The sequence below is a fragment of the Pongo pygmaeus genome, chromosome X, assembly GCF_028885625.2.
Source record: "Pongo pygmaeus isolate AG05252 chromosome X, NHGRI_mPonPyg2-v2.0_pri, whole genome shotgun sequence".
Taxonomy (NCBI): domain Eukaryota; kingdom Metazoa; phylum Chordata; class Mammalia; order Primates; family Hominidae; genus Pongo; species Pongo pygmaeus.
The window spans coordinates 47,265,786-47,279,505 of NC_072396.2; the positions used below are offsets into that span (position 1 = coordinate 47,265,786).

The 13,720-nt window shown below is 44.9% G+C and overlaps 1 protein-coding gene and 1 non-coding gene across 14 annotated transcripts in view; one reads left to right on the plus strand and one right to left on the minus strand.

The window, feature by feature from the left end:
- Nucleotides 1-13,720, minus strand: part of ZNF674 (zinc finger protein 674) — a 52,125-nt gene that overhangs the window by 22,001 nt on the left and 16,404 nt on the right. The window lies entirely within an intron of this gene.
- LOC129025485 (U6 spliceosomal RNA) lies at nt 624-726 on the plus strand. Its single transcript, XR_008497241.1, has one exon. It is a non-coding gene; the product is annotated as a U6 spliceosomal RNA (small nuclear RNA).

The window sequence follows — 13,720 nt, forward strand, 5'->3', positions numbered from 1 at the left end:
TCAATCCTGAAATAACCTAGGTGCTGGAAATATCAAAGACATTTAAGTAGTTATGACATCTAAGCTCCATGAGGTAATGGCAAACACCTGAAATGAATGGATAAATAGAAGTTCTCAACAGAGAAACAGAAACTGTAAAAGTAAAAAAATTATAAAAATGATTGGAAAAAAAAAACAGGGCCTCTGGGGACCTGCAGGACAATACCAAAAGGTCCAATGTACATGTCATTAGAGTCCTCAAAGAAGGAGAAGAAGAGACTACTGTAGAAAAAAAAATTGCAAAAAATAATAACCAAAAACTTCCCATATTTGGAAAAAGACATATATTTACAGACTCAAGAAGCACAGCACACCAGAATCAATATAAACTCAAAAGAAACACCAGAAACATTATAATCAAAAGCCTGGAAAGCCAACTTAAAACATTTCTAATGCAGCCAGAGGAAAAAAAGGTACACTGCCTACGAGGAAACAAGGATTCAAAGGACTGCAAAATTCTCATCAGAAACAGTAGAGGTCAGAAAACAATGGAACATCTTAAAAATACTAAAGGAAAAGAAATGTCAATTCGTAATTCTACATCCAGCAAAAACACCCTTCAAGAATGAAGACAAGTGCTCACTGTCTAAAATTGGAACATATACTAAAATTGGAACAATACAGAGAAGATTAGCATGGCTCCTGTGTAAGGATGACATGCAAATTTGTGAAGGGTTTCATATTTTTTTATAACACAAAGGATAAATGCTTGAGGGGATGGATACCCCATTCACTCTGATATGATTATTACACATCATATGCCTGTATCAAAATATCTGATGTACCCCATAAACATATATACCTACTATTTACCCATAAAAATAAAAATTTAAAAAAAAGGAGACGAAATGTAAAAATTATCAGGTGAAGGAAAATTAAGAGATTTTTGTCACTAGCACACTTCTTCTAAGAGAAATGCTGTAGGTTCTTCTTCAGGTGAAGGGAGATGATATCAGAGGGAAACACGGAACTTTGGGAATAAATGAGGAGCAACAGAAATGGCAAAATATCTGGGTAAATGTAATGTATAATTTTTCTCCTTTTGAATTCTTTAAGATATATATGATAGTTGAAAGCAAAAAAATATAACACTGGCTGGGGGATTTAAAATGTTATTAGATGTAATATGTTCGAAAACTGTAACATGAAAGAAATTAAAGACATCTATACTGTTGTAAAGTTTCTACATATTGCTTGAAGTATTAAACCATAAGTAGAATGTGAAAGGTTGTGTGTGACTATCTTAATGTCTACAGCAGCCACTGATTTTAAAAAATAACAACCAGGCATGACATCACACATCTGTAGTCCAAGCTACTTGGGAGAGTGAGGCAAGAGGATTGCTTGTGCCCAGGAGCCCAAGACCAGCCTGGGCAACATAGTGAGACCCCATCTTAAAAAATAAATAAATAGGCCAGGCGCGGTGGCTCACGCCTGTAATCCCAGCACTTTGAGAGGCTGAGGCGGGTGGATCACGAGGTCAGGAGATTGAGATCATCCTGACTAACATGGTGAAACCCTGTCTCTACTAAAAATACAAAAAAAAAAAAAAATTAGCCAGGCATTGTGGTGGGTGGCTGTAGTCCCAGCTACTCAGGAGGCTGAGGCTGCAGAATGGTGTGAACCCGGGAGGCGGAGTTTGCAGTGAGCTGAGATCGCATCACGCCACTGCACTCCAGCCTGGGCAATAGAGCGAGACTCCGTCTCTAAGTAAATAAATAAATAAATAGGGCAGGACACAGTGGTTCACGCCTGTAATCCCAGCACTTTGGGAGGCTAAGGTGGGTGGATCACCTGAGGTCAGAATTCAAGATCAGCCTGACCAATATGGTGAAACCCCATGTATACTAAAAATATAAAACTTAGCCGGGCATGGTGGTGTGCACCTGTAGTCCCAGCTACTCGGGAGGCTGAGAAAGGAGAAACACTTGAACCCAGGAGGCAGAGGTTGCAGTGAGCCAAGATCGCACTACTGCACTCCAGCCTGGGCAACAGAGCGAGACACCATCTCAGATAGACAGATTAGATAGATAGATAGATTAGATAGATAGATAGATAGATAGATAGATTAGATAGATAGATAGATTAGATAGATTAGATAGATAGATAGATAGATAGATAGATAGATAGATAGATAGATAGATAGATAGGCCAGGTGTGGTGGCTCACACCTGGAATTCCAGCACTTCAGCAGGCTGAGGCGGGTGGATCGCTTGAGGTCAGGAGTTCAAGACCAGCCTGGCCAACATGGTGAAACCCCGTCTCTACTAAAAATACAAAAATTAGCTGGGTATGGCAGTGTGCATGTGTAGTCCCAGCTACTCGGGAGGCTGGGGCAGGAGAATCGCTTGAACCAGGATGGTGGAGCTTGCAGTGAGCCAAGATTGCGCCACTGCCCTCCAGCCTGGGCGACAGAGCGAGACTCGCTCTCAAAAAAATAAAAAAATAAAAATAAATAAATAAATACATACATACATAAAAATTTAAAAACAAGGAGACAGTGACGAACAGTAAAGAGGTATGTTTAAAATATAATATTTAAATTATAATTGCACTCCTGGAAATTCATCCCAGAGAAATAAAAACTTATTACAAAAACCTACACAGAAATGTTTGTAGCAAATTTATTCGTAATAGCCCAACACTGGATACAACCTAGATGTCCTTCAACAGGTGAACGGTTAAACAAACATGCATACCATGGAATGCTACTCAGCAATAAAAAGAATCAAGCTTGATACATACAACAACCTGAATGAATCTCTGGAGGATTATGCTGAGTGAAAAAGAACTAATCCCTTAAGGTTACATATAGTATGATTCCATTATATAACATTTTTCAAATGACAAAATCATAGAAACAGAGAATATATTAGTAGTTACCAGGCTATAAGAGGAGATGGGCTGGGAGAAAATCGGTATGACTATAAAAGAGTGACGGTCAGGTGTGGTGTCTCGCGCCTGTAATCGCAGCACTTTGAGGGACCAAGTTGGGCAGATCACTTGAAGTCTGGAGTTCGAGACCAGCCTGGCCAACATGGTGAAACCCCATCTCTACTAAAATACAAAACTTAGCCAGGTGGTGGCAGGTGCCTGTAATCCCAGCTACTCGGGAGGCTGAGACAGGAGAATCGCTTGAACCCAGGAGGCAGAGGTTGCAGTGAGACCAGATCGCGCCATTGCACTCCAGCCTGGGCCACAGAGCGAGACTCCATCTCAAAAATAAATAAATAAATAATAAAAAGAGTGACATGAGGAATCCTTGCAGTGACAGAAATGTTCCATATTTGATCTGTATAGATGTCAATATCCTGGATGGGATACTGTACTACAGTTCTGTAAGATGTTACCTACCAATGGGGGGAATTGGATAAAGGGTACATTACAATCTCTTTGTATTACTTCTTACAAGTGCATGAGAATGTATAATGATCTCAAAACAAAAAGTTTAAGAAAATATTCAAATGTTCCAAAGAGGAGAGGAATGGGAAAATAGAATAACAACAATCAGAAAAAGGGGGACAAAGAAGAAAGAAATAATAAAATGGTAGACCTACATCCAACAATGTCAATAATTACAAAAACACAGCAATTAATAGGCAGATTGTCAGTTGAGATTAAGCACACAAGATTCAACTATATCATGTCTACAAGAAACGCAATTTAAATATAAAGAATCTCTGTTCAACAAGAGACACAAGAAAGACAGTGAAAAGACAATCTAGACTGGGCGCAGTGGCTCACGACTCTAATCCCAGCACTTTGGGAGGCCGAGGTGGGCGAATTGCCTGAGCTCAGGAGTTTGAGACCAGCCTGGGCAACATGGTGAAATCCTATCTCTACTAAAATACAAAAAATTAGCTGGGCATGGTGGTGCATGCCTCTAATCCCAGCTACTTGGGAGACTGAGGCGGAAGAATCGCTTGAGCCTGGGAGGTGGAGGTTGCCCAGGAGGTGGAGGTTGCAGTGAGCCAAGATCACACTACTGCACTCCGGCCTAGGTGACAAAGCAAGACTCTGTCTCAAAAAAAAAAAAAAAAAAAAAAAAAAAGACAATCTAACAAAGGGACAGTATGCTTGCAATAAAGCATTAATATGTACTCTACCAAAAATAGTGCCACCAGGCATGGTGTCTCATGCCTGTAATCCTAACACTTTGGGAGACTGAGGCAGGTGGATCGCTTGAGCCCAGGAATTTGAGACCAGTCTGGGCAACACGGCAAAAACCCATCTCTACAAAAAAATACAAATATTAGCTGGGTGTGGTGGTGCATGCCTGTAGTACCAGCTACTCAGGACGCTGATGAGGAAGTAGGATCACCTGAGCCCAAGGAGGTTGAGGCTGCAGTGAGCCATGATTTCCTGGGCAACAAAGTGAGACACCGTCTCGAAAAAAAGAAAGAAAGAAAATAGTACCATGGGCCGGGCGCAGTGGTTCACGCCTGTCATCTGAGTACTTTGGGAGGCCAAGGCAGGGGCGAGGCAGTGGATCACCTGAGGTCAGGAGTTCAAGACCAGCCTGGCTGACATGGCAAAAACCCATCTCTACTAAAAATACAAAAATTAGCCGGGTATGGTGGCACATGCCTGCAATCCCAGCTACTCAGGAGGCTGAGGCAGGAGAATTGCTTCAACCCAGGAGGCAGAGGTTGCAGTGAGCTGAGATCTCCCCACTGCACTCTACCCTGGGCGACAGAGCAAGACTCTGTCTCAAAAAAAAAAAAAGAAAGAAAGAAAAGAAAATAATAGAATAGAAAAGAAAAGAGTGCTATGAATAAGTAGGAGGAAGGCACATACCATAAGAAATAAATGAGTTGAAGACTTACGCAGACGCCATGTAAGATTTACACAAGTCACTCAAGTTCTCTATAAAATATGAAATGAGGATCAATTACATTACTAATCAAGGAAATGAAAGTTTCAATCACAATAAGATACTAATACACACCTACCAGAATGGGAACAAATAAAAGTCTGACAAGCAGAAGTGGCACGGAGGGAGCATCTACAAATGTTTTACAAACCAACAACATTTGGCCTTATCTATAAATTTTTCACACCTCCAGAACCCAGACACCACAACCTAGGTATATACATAGGAAAGCTCTCACAGCAAATGTTCCTAGCAAACATGTAAAATAATGGCAGCATTATTATTAGCTATACTAGCCTTAAACCGGAAACAACCCAAACACCATCAAGAGAGTAAATACGGACTGAGTGCAGTGGCTGATACCTGTAATCCCACACTTTAGGAGGCCAAGACAGGAGGATTGCTTGAGGCCAAGAGTTCAAAACCAGCCTGGGTGACATAACGAGACCCCATCTCTACATGAAAAACAAGAATAGCTGAGCACAGTGGCACATGCCTATAGTACTGTCTACTCAGGAGGCTGAGGCAGGAGGATTGCTTAAGCCCAAGAGTTCAAGCCTGCAATGAGCTACGATCACACCACTGCACTCCAGCCTAGGTAGCAGAGTGAGACCCTGTCTCTAAAAAATAAATAAATAATTTAAAAGAGAGAAGAGTAGGTACTTTTAATTGTGTGATACCCAAACTAGAACAGTATCCTGCAATGAAAATAAACATCATGGCTGAATCTCACAACTATAGTAGTGAATAAAAGAAATAAGTCACAAAATAATTCATACGGATGATTCTGTTTTTATAAAGCTCAAAAAAGAAAAGTTCAAACTAAACAATATATTGCCTGTGTATACAAATATAGATAGCAGAAGCTCTAACAAAAATCTTAAAAATAATTGCCCCCGAATTTGAGATACAGGTTACATCCAGGAGAGAGGTAGGAGGATGCAATCTGGAAGGGGTAGAGTCGTAGTTCTCAACCTGAGAGGTGATTATCCAGGTGTTAGCTATATAGATCTTCTGAAAAGTATGCATGTGTTCTAAATGCTCTTCTGTATGCAAGATATAGTAATCAATAAGGATTTCTTTCTATCTCAAAGAAATAGAAAATGAAAAACACAAAAATAAACACAATCAAAAGCTGGTTCTGTGAAAAGATCAATACAATGGATAAATCTTAAGTCAGACTGATCAAGAAAAAACATACATTATCAATATCAGGAGAACATTACAGATCCTACAAATATTAAAAAATAATAAGGAAATTTATGAAAAAACCTTTATTTTATTTTATTTCTTTATTTTTTGGAGATGAAGTCTCACTCTGTTGCCCAAGCTAGAGTGCAGTGGCATGATCTTGGCTCACTGCAACCTCCGCCTCCTGGTTTCAAGCGATTCTCCTGCCTCAGCCTCCCGAGTAGCCGGGACTACAGGCACCTGTCACCATGCCCAGCTAATTTTTGTATTTTTAGTAGAGACAGGGTTTCACTAAGTTGGCCAGGCTGGTCTTGAACTCCTGACCTCGAGATCCGCCTGCCTAGGCCTCCCAAAGTGCTGGGATTACAGGCGTGAGCCACCCACCCGGCCAAAAAAAAAACTTTATATCAAAAACTTGATAGTTTAGCTCTCCCTCCTCTCCCTCTCCTCTCCCTCTCCCTCTCCCTCTCCCTCCTCTCCCTCTCTCTCCTCTCCCTCCTCTCCCTCCTCTCCCTCTCCCTCTCCCCTTTCTTCGGTCTCCCTCTCCTTCTTTTTTCGGTCTCCCTCTGTTGCCGAAGCTGGACTGTGCTGCCGTGATCTCGGCTCGCTGCAACCTCCCTGCCTCGGGCTCCTGTGACTCTCCTGCCTTGGCCTGCCGGGTGCCTGGGATTGCAGGCGCGCGCCGCCACGCCTGAATGGTTTTTGTGTTTTTGATGGAGACAGGGTTTCGCTGTGTTGACCGGGCTGGTCTCCAGCTCCTGGCCTCGAGTGATCTGCCTGCCTCGGCCTCCCGAGGTGCTGGGATTGCAGACGGAGTCTCGCTCACTCAATGCTCAATGGTGCTCAGGCTGGAGAGCAGTGGCGTGATCTCGGCTCGCTACAACCTCCACCTACCAGCCTCTTGCCTTGGCCTCTTAAACTGCTAAGATTACAGCCTCTGCCCCACCGCCACCCCGTCTAGGAAGGGAGGAGCGTCTCTGCCTGGCCGCCCATCGTCTGGGATGTGAGGAGCCCCTCTGCCCAGCCGCCCCATCTGGGAAGTGAGGAGCGCCTCTGCCCGGCCGCCATCCCGTATAGGAAGTGAGGAACGTCTCTGCCCGGCCGCCCATCGTCTGGGATGTGAGGAGCGCCTCTGCCCGGCCACCCTGTCTGGGAGGTGAGGAGTGCCTCTGCCTGGCCGCCACCCCGTCTGGGAGGAAGTGAGGAGCACCTCTGCCTGGCTGCCCCGTCTGGAAGATGAGGAGCACCTCTGCCCGGCCGCCCCGTCTGGGAAGTGAGGAGCGCCTCTGCCCGGCCGCCCCGTCTGGGAGGTGAGGAGTGCCTCTGCCTGGCTGCCACCCCGTCTGGGAGGAAGTGAGGAGCGCCTCTGCCTGGCTGCCACCCCGTCTGGGAGGAAGTGAGGAGCGCCTCTGCCCGGCCGCCCATCGTCTGGGATGTGAGGAGCGCCTCTGCCCGGCCGCCCATCGTCTGGGAGGTGAGGAGCGCCTCTGCCTGGCCGCCACCCCATCTGGGAGGAAGTGAGGAACGCCTCTGCCCGGCCGCCCCGTCTGGGAGGTGAGGAGTGCCTCTGCCTGGCCGCCACCCCATCTGGAGGAAGTGAGGAGCGCCTCTGCCCGGCCGCCCCATCTGGGAAGTGAGGAGCGCCTCTGCCCGGCCGCCCCGTCTGGGAAGTGAGGAGCGCCTCTGCCCGGCCACCCCGTCTGGGAGGTGAGGAGTGCCTCTGCCCGGCTGCCACCCCGTCTGGGAGGAAGTGAGGAGCACCTCTGCCCGGCTGCCCCGTCTGGGAGATGAGGAGCACTTCTGCCCGGCCGCCCCGTCTGGGAGGTGAGGAGCGCCTCTGCCTGGCCGCCACCCCATCTGGGAGGAAGTGAGGAGCGCCTCTGCCTGGCTGCCCCATCTGGGAAGTGAGGAGCACCTCTGCCCAGCCGCCACACCGTCTGGGAAGTGAGGAGCGCCTCTGCCTGGCCACCCCGTCTGGGAGGTGAGGAGCGCCTCTGCCCGGCCGCCCAGTGTGGGAAGTGAGGAGCACCTCTGCCCGGCTGCCCTGTCTGGGAGGTGAGGAGCGCCTCTGCCTGGCCGCCACCCCGTCTGGGAGGAAGTGAGGAGCGTCTCTGCCCGGCCGCCCCGTCTGGGAAGTGAGGAGCGCCTCTGCCCGGCCGCCCCCTCTGGGAAGTGAGGAGCACCTCTGCCCGGCCGCCCCGTCTAGGAGGTGAGGAGCGCCTCTGCCTGGCTGCCACCCAGCTGGGAGGAAGTGAGGAGCGCCTCTGCCCGGCCACCCCGTCTGGGAGGTGAGGAGCGTCTCTGCCCGGCCGCCCCGTCTGGGAAATGAGGAGCGCCTCTGCCCGGCGGCCCCGTCTGGGAAGTGAGGAGCGCCTCTGCCCGGCCGCCCTGTCTGGGAGGTGTACCCAACAGCTCCGAAGAGACAGCGACCATCGGGAGCGGGCCATGAGGACGATGACGGTTTTGTTGAAAAGAAGAGGGGGAAGTGTGGGGAAAGGAAGGAGAGATCAGATTGTTGCTGTGTCTGTGTAGAAAGAGGTGGGCATAGGAGACTCCATTTTGTTCTGACTAGGAGAAGTTCTTCTGCCTTGGGATGCTGTTGATCTATGGCCTTTCCCCCAGCCCCGTGCTCTCTGAAACATGTGCTGTGTCAACTCAGGGTTAAATGGATTAAGGGCGGTGCAAGATGTGCTTTGTTAAACAGATGCTTGAAGGCAGCATGCTCTTTAAGAGTCATCACCACTCCCTAATCTCAAGTACCCAGGGACACAAACACTGCAGAAGGCCGCAGGGTCCTCTGCCTAGGAAAACCAGAGACCTTTGTTCATGTGTTTATCTCCTGACCTTCTCTCCACTATCATCCTATGACCCTCCCATAGCCCCCTCTCCGAGAAACACCCAAGAATCATCAATAAATACTACAAAAAAAAAAAAAACTTGATAGTTTAGATGAGACAAATTCCTTCAAGGCCACAAACCACCAAAGCTTGCTCAAGAAGAAAAGAGTTATCTGAATATACCTATAATTATAAAAAAACAAATTTGTAGCCAGGTGCGGTGGCTCACACCTGTAATCCCAGCACTTTGAGAAGCCGAGGCTGGTAGATCACCTGACATCAGGAGTCTGAGACCACCCTGGCCAACATGGTGAAACCCTGTCTCTACTAAAAACACAAAAATTAGCCGGGCATGGTGGTGTTTGCCTGTATTCCCAGTTACTCAGGAGGCTGAAGCAAGAGAATTGCTTGAAGCAAGAGGTGGAGGTTGTGGTGAGCCACGATCGTGCCATTGCACTCCATCCTGGGCGACAAGAGCAAAACTCCATCTCAAAAAAAAAAAAAAAAAAGAATTTGTAGTTCAAAACTTATCCTCCAAGAAAACTCTAGGCCCAGATGTCTTCACTGATGAAGTCTACAGAACATTTAAGAAATAATGCTAGTCCTATATAAATTTCAGAAAACAGAAGAGAAGGAAACATTTCCCAACTCATTTTATGAGGCCAGCATAACCCTGACGTCAAAACTAGACACAAACAGTGTAAGTGAAGAAAACTACAAACGATTATGACGCATAAGCATAGATGCAAAATAACAAAATATGAGCAAAAATAAATAAGAGCATATCAAAGGAATGATAGGTCATTATCAAGTGGGGTTTACACAGGTAATGAAAGGCTGGTTCAGTATCTGCAAACTGGCTAGGCATGGTGGCTCACACCTGTAACCCCAGCACTTTGTGAGGCCAAAGCAGGTGGATCACCTGAGGTCAGGGGAGTTCGAGACCAGCCTGACCAACATGGAGAAACTCCGTCTCTATATATACACACAAAAAAATTAGCCAGGCATGGTGGCAGGTGCCTGTAATCTCAGGGATGCTGAGGTGGGAGAAACGCTTGAACTTGGGAGGTGGAGGTTGCAGTGAGCTGAGATCGTGCCACTGCACTCCAGCCTGGGCAACAGAGATTCCGTGTCAAAAAAAAAAAAAGAAAAAAAAAAAAAGAAAAATTTGCAAATTGACTAGGCACGGTAGCTCACACCTGTAATCCCAGCACTTTGGGAGGGTGAGATGGAGGATCACTTGAGGCCAGGAGTTCAAGACCAGTCTGGGCAACACAACAAGACCTCATCTTTACAAAAAAATTTAAAAAATAGCTGGGCATGGTGGTACATGCCTGTAGTCCCAGCTACCCTGGAGGCTAAGGCAGGAGGATCACTTGAGCACAGGTGTTCGAGGCCGCAATGAGCTATGACCACACCACTGCACTCCAGCCTTGGGAACAGAATGAGATTCCATCTCTAAATATAATAATAATTAATGAATTTAAAAATAAAGGAGAAGAAGCATGATCATATTCATTGATGCAGAAAAAGCATTTGCAACATTCAGCATCAATTCATGATAAAAACTCAAAAAACTAAGATTAAAAGGAATAATCCTCAAGCATTGTCAGGCCATCAAAGGAAAACTCTACAAATAAAAAATTATACTTAATGATGAGAAAGTGAGTACTTTTGCCCTAAAATCAGGAATAAAGCAAAGAAGTCATTCTCACTATGCCTATTCAACACAATACTAAAGATCCTAGCCAGTAAAAAATGGCAAAAAGAGGCCGGGCATGGTGGCTCACGCCTGTAATCTCAGCACTTTGGGAGGCCAAGGCAGGCAGATCACCTGAGGCTGGGAGTTCGAGACCAGCCTGATGAACATGGAGAAACCCCATCTCTACTAAAAATACAAAAAAAAAAAAAAAAAATTAGCTGGGCATGGTGGTGCATGCCTGTAGTCCCAGCTACTTGGGAGGCTGAGGCAGAAGAATCGCCTGAACCCAGGAGGTGGAGGTTGTGGTAAGCCAAGATCGTACCATTGCACTCCAGCCTGGGCAACAAGAGCGAAACTCCTTCTCAAAAAAAAAAAAAAAAAAAAAAAAGAGGGCAAAAAAAGAAGTAAATGACATCCAGACTGGAAAGGAAGAAATAAAACTGTCTTTATTTACAACTACATGATTGTTTACATAGGAAATGCCAAGCTATCTACAAAAAGTTACAAGCTATCTACAAAAAAGTTACAAGTTTTAATATGTACACTTAGAAAGGTCCCAGGATACAAGATCAATATACAAAAATCAATGGCATTTCTATAAGATAGTACTGGCCAATGGGAAATTGAAATTAAACAAAATACCATTTATAGTATCTTATAAGAACAAAAAAAGCTGGTATGAATTAAACAAAATGTGAAAGACTTATGCATTCAAAACTACAAAACATTGAGATAAAATTTAAGAAGATCTAAATAGAGATACATGCTATTCATTAATTGGAAGACTCAATATTGTCAGTATATCAATGATCCACAGATTCAGTGTAATCCCATACAAAAATCCCTGCGGGCTTTTGCGTACAAATCCACAAGCTGATTTTAAGATTTATATAAAAATACCAAGGACCTAGAATAGGCAAAACATTAGGAAAGGAAGAACAAAGTTGGAAAATTCATACTTCCTGATTTGAACACTTAACATTAGGCTACAGTAATTAAACAGTATATTAATGATGTATAGACGGACACATCTCTGTTCAACTGTTTGGTTTTTTTTGAGACAGGGTCTTGCTGTACCCCAGGCTGGAGTGGCAGTGGTGTGATCACGGCTCACTGCAGCCTCGTCCTCTCATGCTCAAGCAGTCCTCCCACCTCAACCTCCCAAGTAGTGGGGACTACAAGTGCATGCCATCATGCTTGGCAAATTTTTTAAATATTTTGTAGACGGGGGCTCACTATGTTGCCTAGGCTAGTCTCAAGCTCCTAGGCTCAACTGATCCTCCCACCTCAGCCTCCCAAAGTGCTTGGATTACAAGTCTGAGTCACTGTGCCCGGCCATTCAAAGGTTATCAGCAACGATGGCAAAGTAAGTCAACAACAACAACAACAACAACAACAAAAAAGAGTATTTTCAAAAATGCTGCTGGAAAAATTGGATATACATATGCAAAAAACCCCCTGACCCTCAACTTATGTCAGATTTACAAACTTAACTCATTCTTTGTCATAGGTCTAAATTTAAGAGCTAAAATGATAAATCTTCTGAAAGAAGACATAGGAGAAAAATCTCCATTGCTCTGAGTCAGAGATTTGTCAGATAGGATAGAAAAAGCATGAACCATAAAAGAACTTGATAAACTCAGCCTTATCAAAATTAAAAATGTCTACTCTACAAAGCACAGTTAAGAAAAAAAGAAGCCATAATCTGGGAGTACATACTTAAAGGACTTGCATCAAGAATATATAAAGAACCCGCTGGGCGCAGTGGCTCACACCTGTAATCCCAGCACTCCAGGAGGCCAAGGCGGGTGGATCACCTGAGGTCAGTTCGAGACCAGCCTGGCCAACATGGCGAAACCTCCTCTCTACTAAAAATACAAAAATTAGCTGGGCATGGTGGCAGGTGCCTGTAATCCCAGCTACTCGGGAGACTGAGGCAGGAGACTTGCTTGAACCCAGGAGGCGAGGTTGCAGTGAGCTGAGATTGCACCACTGCACTCCAGCCTGGGCAACAGAGCGAGACTCCATCTCAAAAAAAAAATATATATATATATAAAGAACCTTACAATTTCATAGCAAAGAAAAATGGCAAAAGATTACAACAAATACTTCCACAAAGAAGATATAAAGATGGCAAATAAGGACTCAACAATATTCATCATTAGAAAAATGCAAAATTAAATCACAATGAGATCCCCCTACACACCTACTAGAAAAAAGGACTAACACTAACAATACCAAGTGCTGGCAAGGATGTGAAACACGTGGAACTCACATACATTGCTAGTGGAAAAAAAAGTGGTATAGCCACGTTGGAAAACAGTTTAGCAGTGTTTTATGAAGTATTCCAACCTGGGAATAATGTTCTCTCAAGTTTATTTTTGAAAAAATAAAGAGATAATATAAAAAACAAGAGTTGAGTAGGAGGAAGGTACTGAAAAGAGGAGGAATCTGAAAACAGGTGGTATCAAGTCAGATTTGTAAGAGTCTGGGAAGGAATACAAAGAGAAAATAGAAAACAGTGTGAGGTTTACAGTGTTTACCACAAAATAAGAGCAGGCAAGAACATGGTGGGTACCAGGCTGGGTAGAGTAAAGGTCACTAGCAAAGCTTTGTTGCCTATACCAACTCCAAAAAATAATGTATGATAATTTCCTTGAGTCTAAAAAAAAAAAGACTCCAACTTTCAGCCTGAAAGGGCCCACAGTATGCCAAGTAAAGAGGAAATGCTGACATTTGCATCTAGTCTGGTAAAAATACATAAGCACAAGAAGGGAGAAAAAGTTCTAAAAGCTTCCAGAAAGGACAGGGTGAGAGGAATGAGAAGGGGCTTGGCACTTCTCACTAACAAGCCAGGAGGTTGGAAGGTAGAAATGGGATCTCAGAACAAGAGTGGCCACAATCTATGTGAATGCCAAGCAAAGAACACAGAGACTGTAACCGGCGGCCAGGCAGAAGCCTCATTTGGACATGACAACAGTTCCGCTCATCAGAGCCTAGGCATGTCCACAAGTCTGAGGCTCTGAGAAGGGCTCCTGAGCACATCCCAGAGGCCAAGATCTCACCAACCAACCTGGT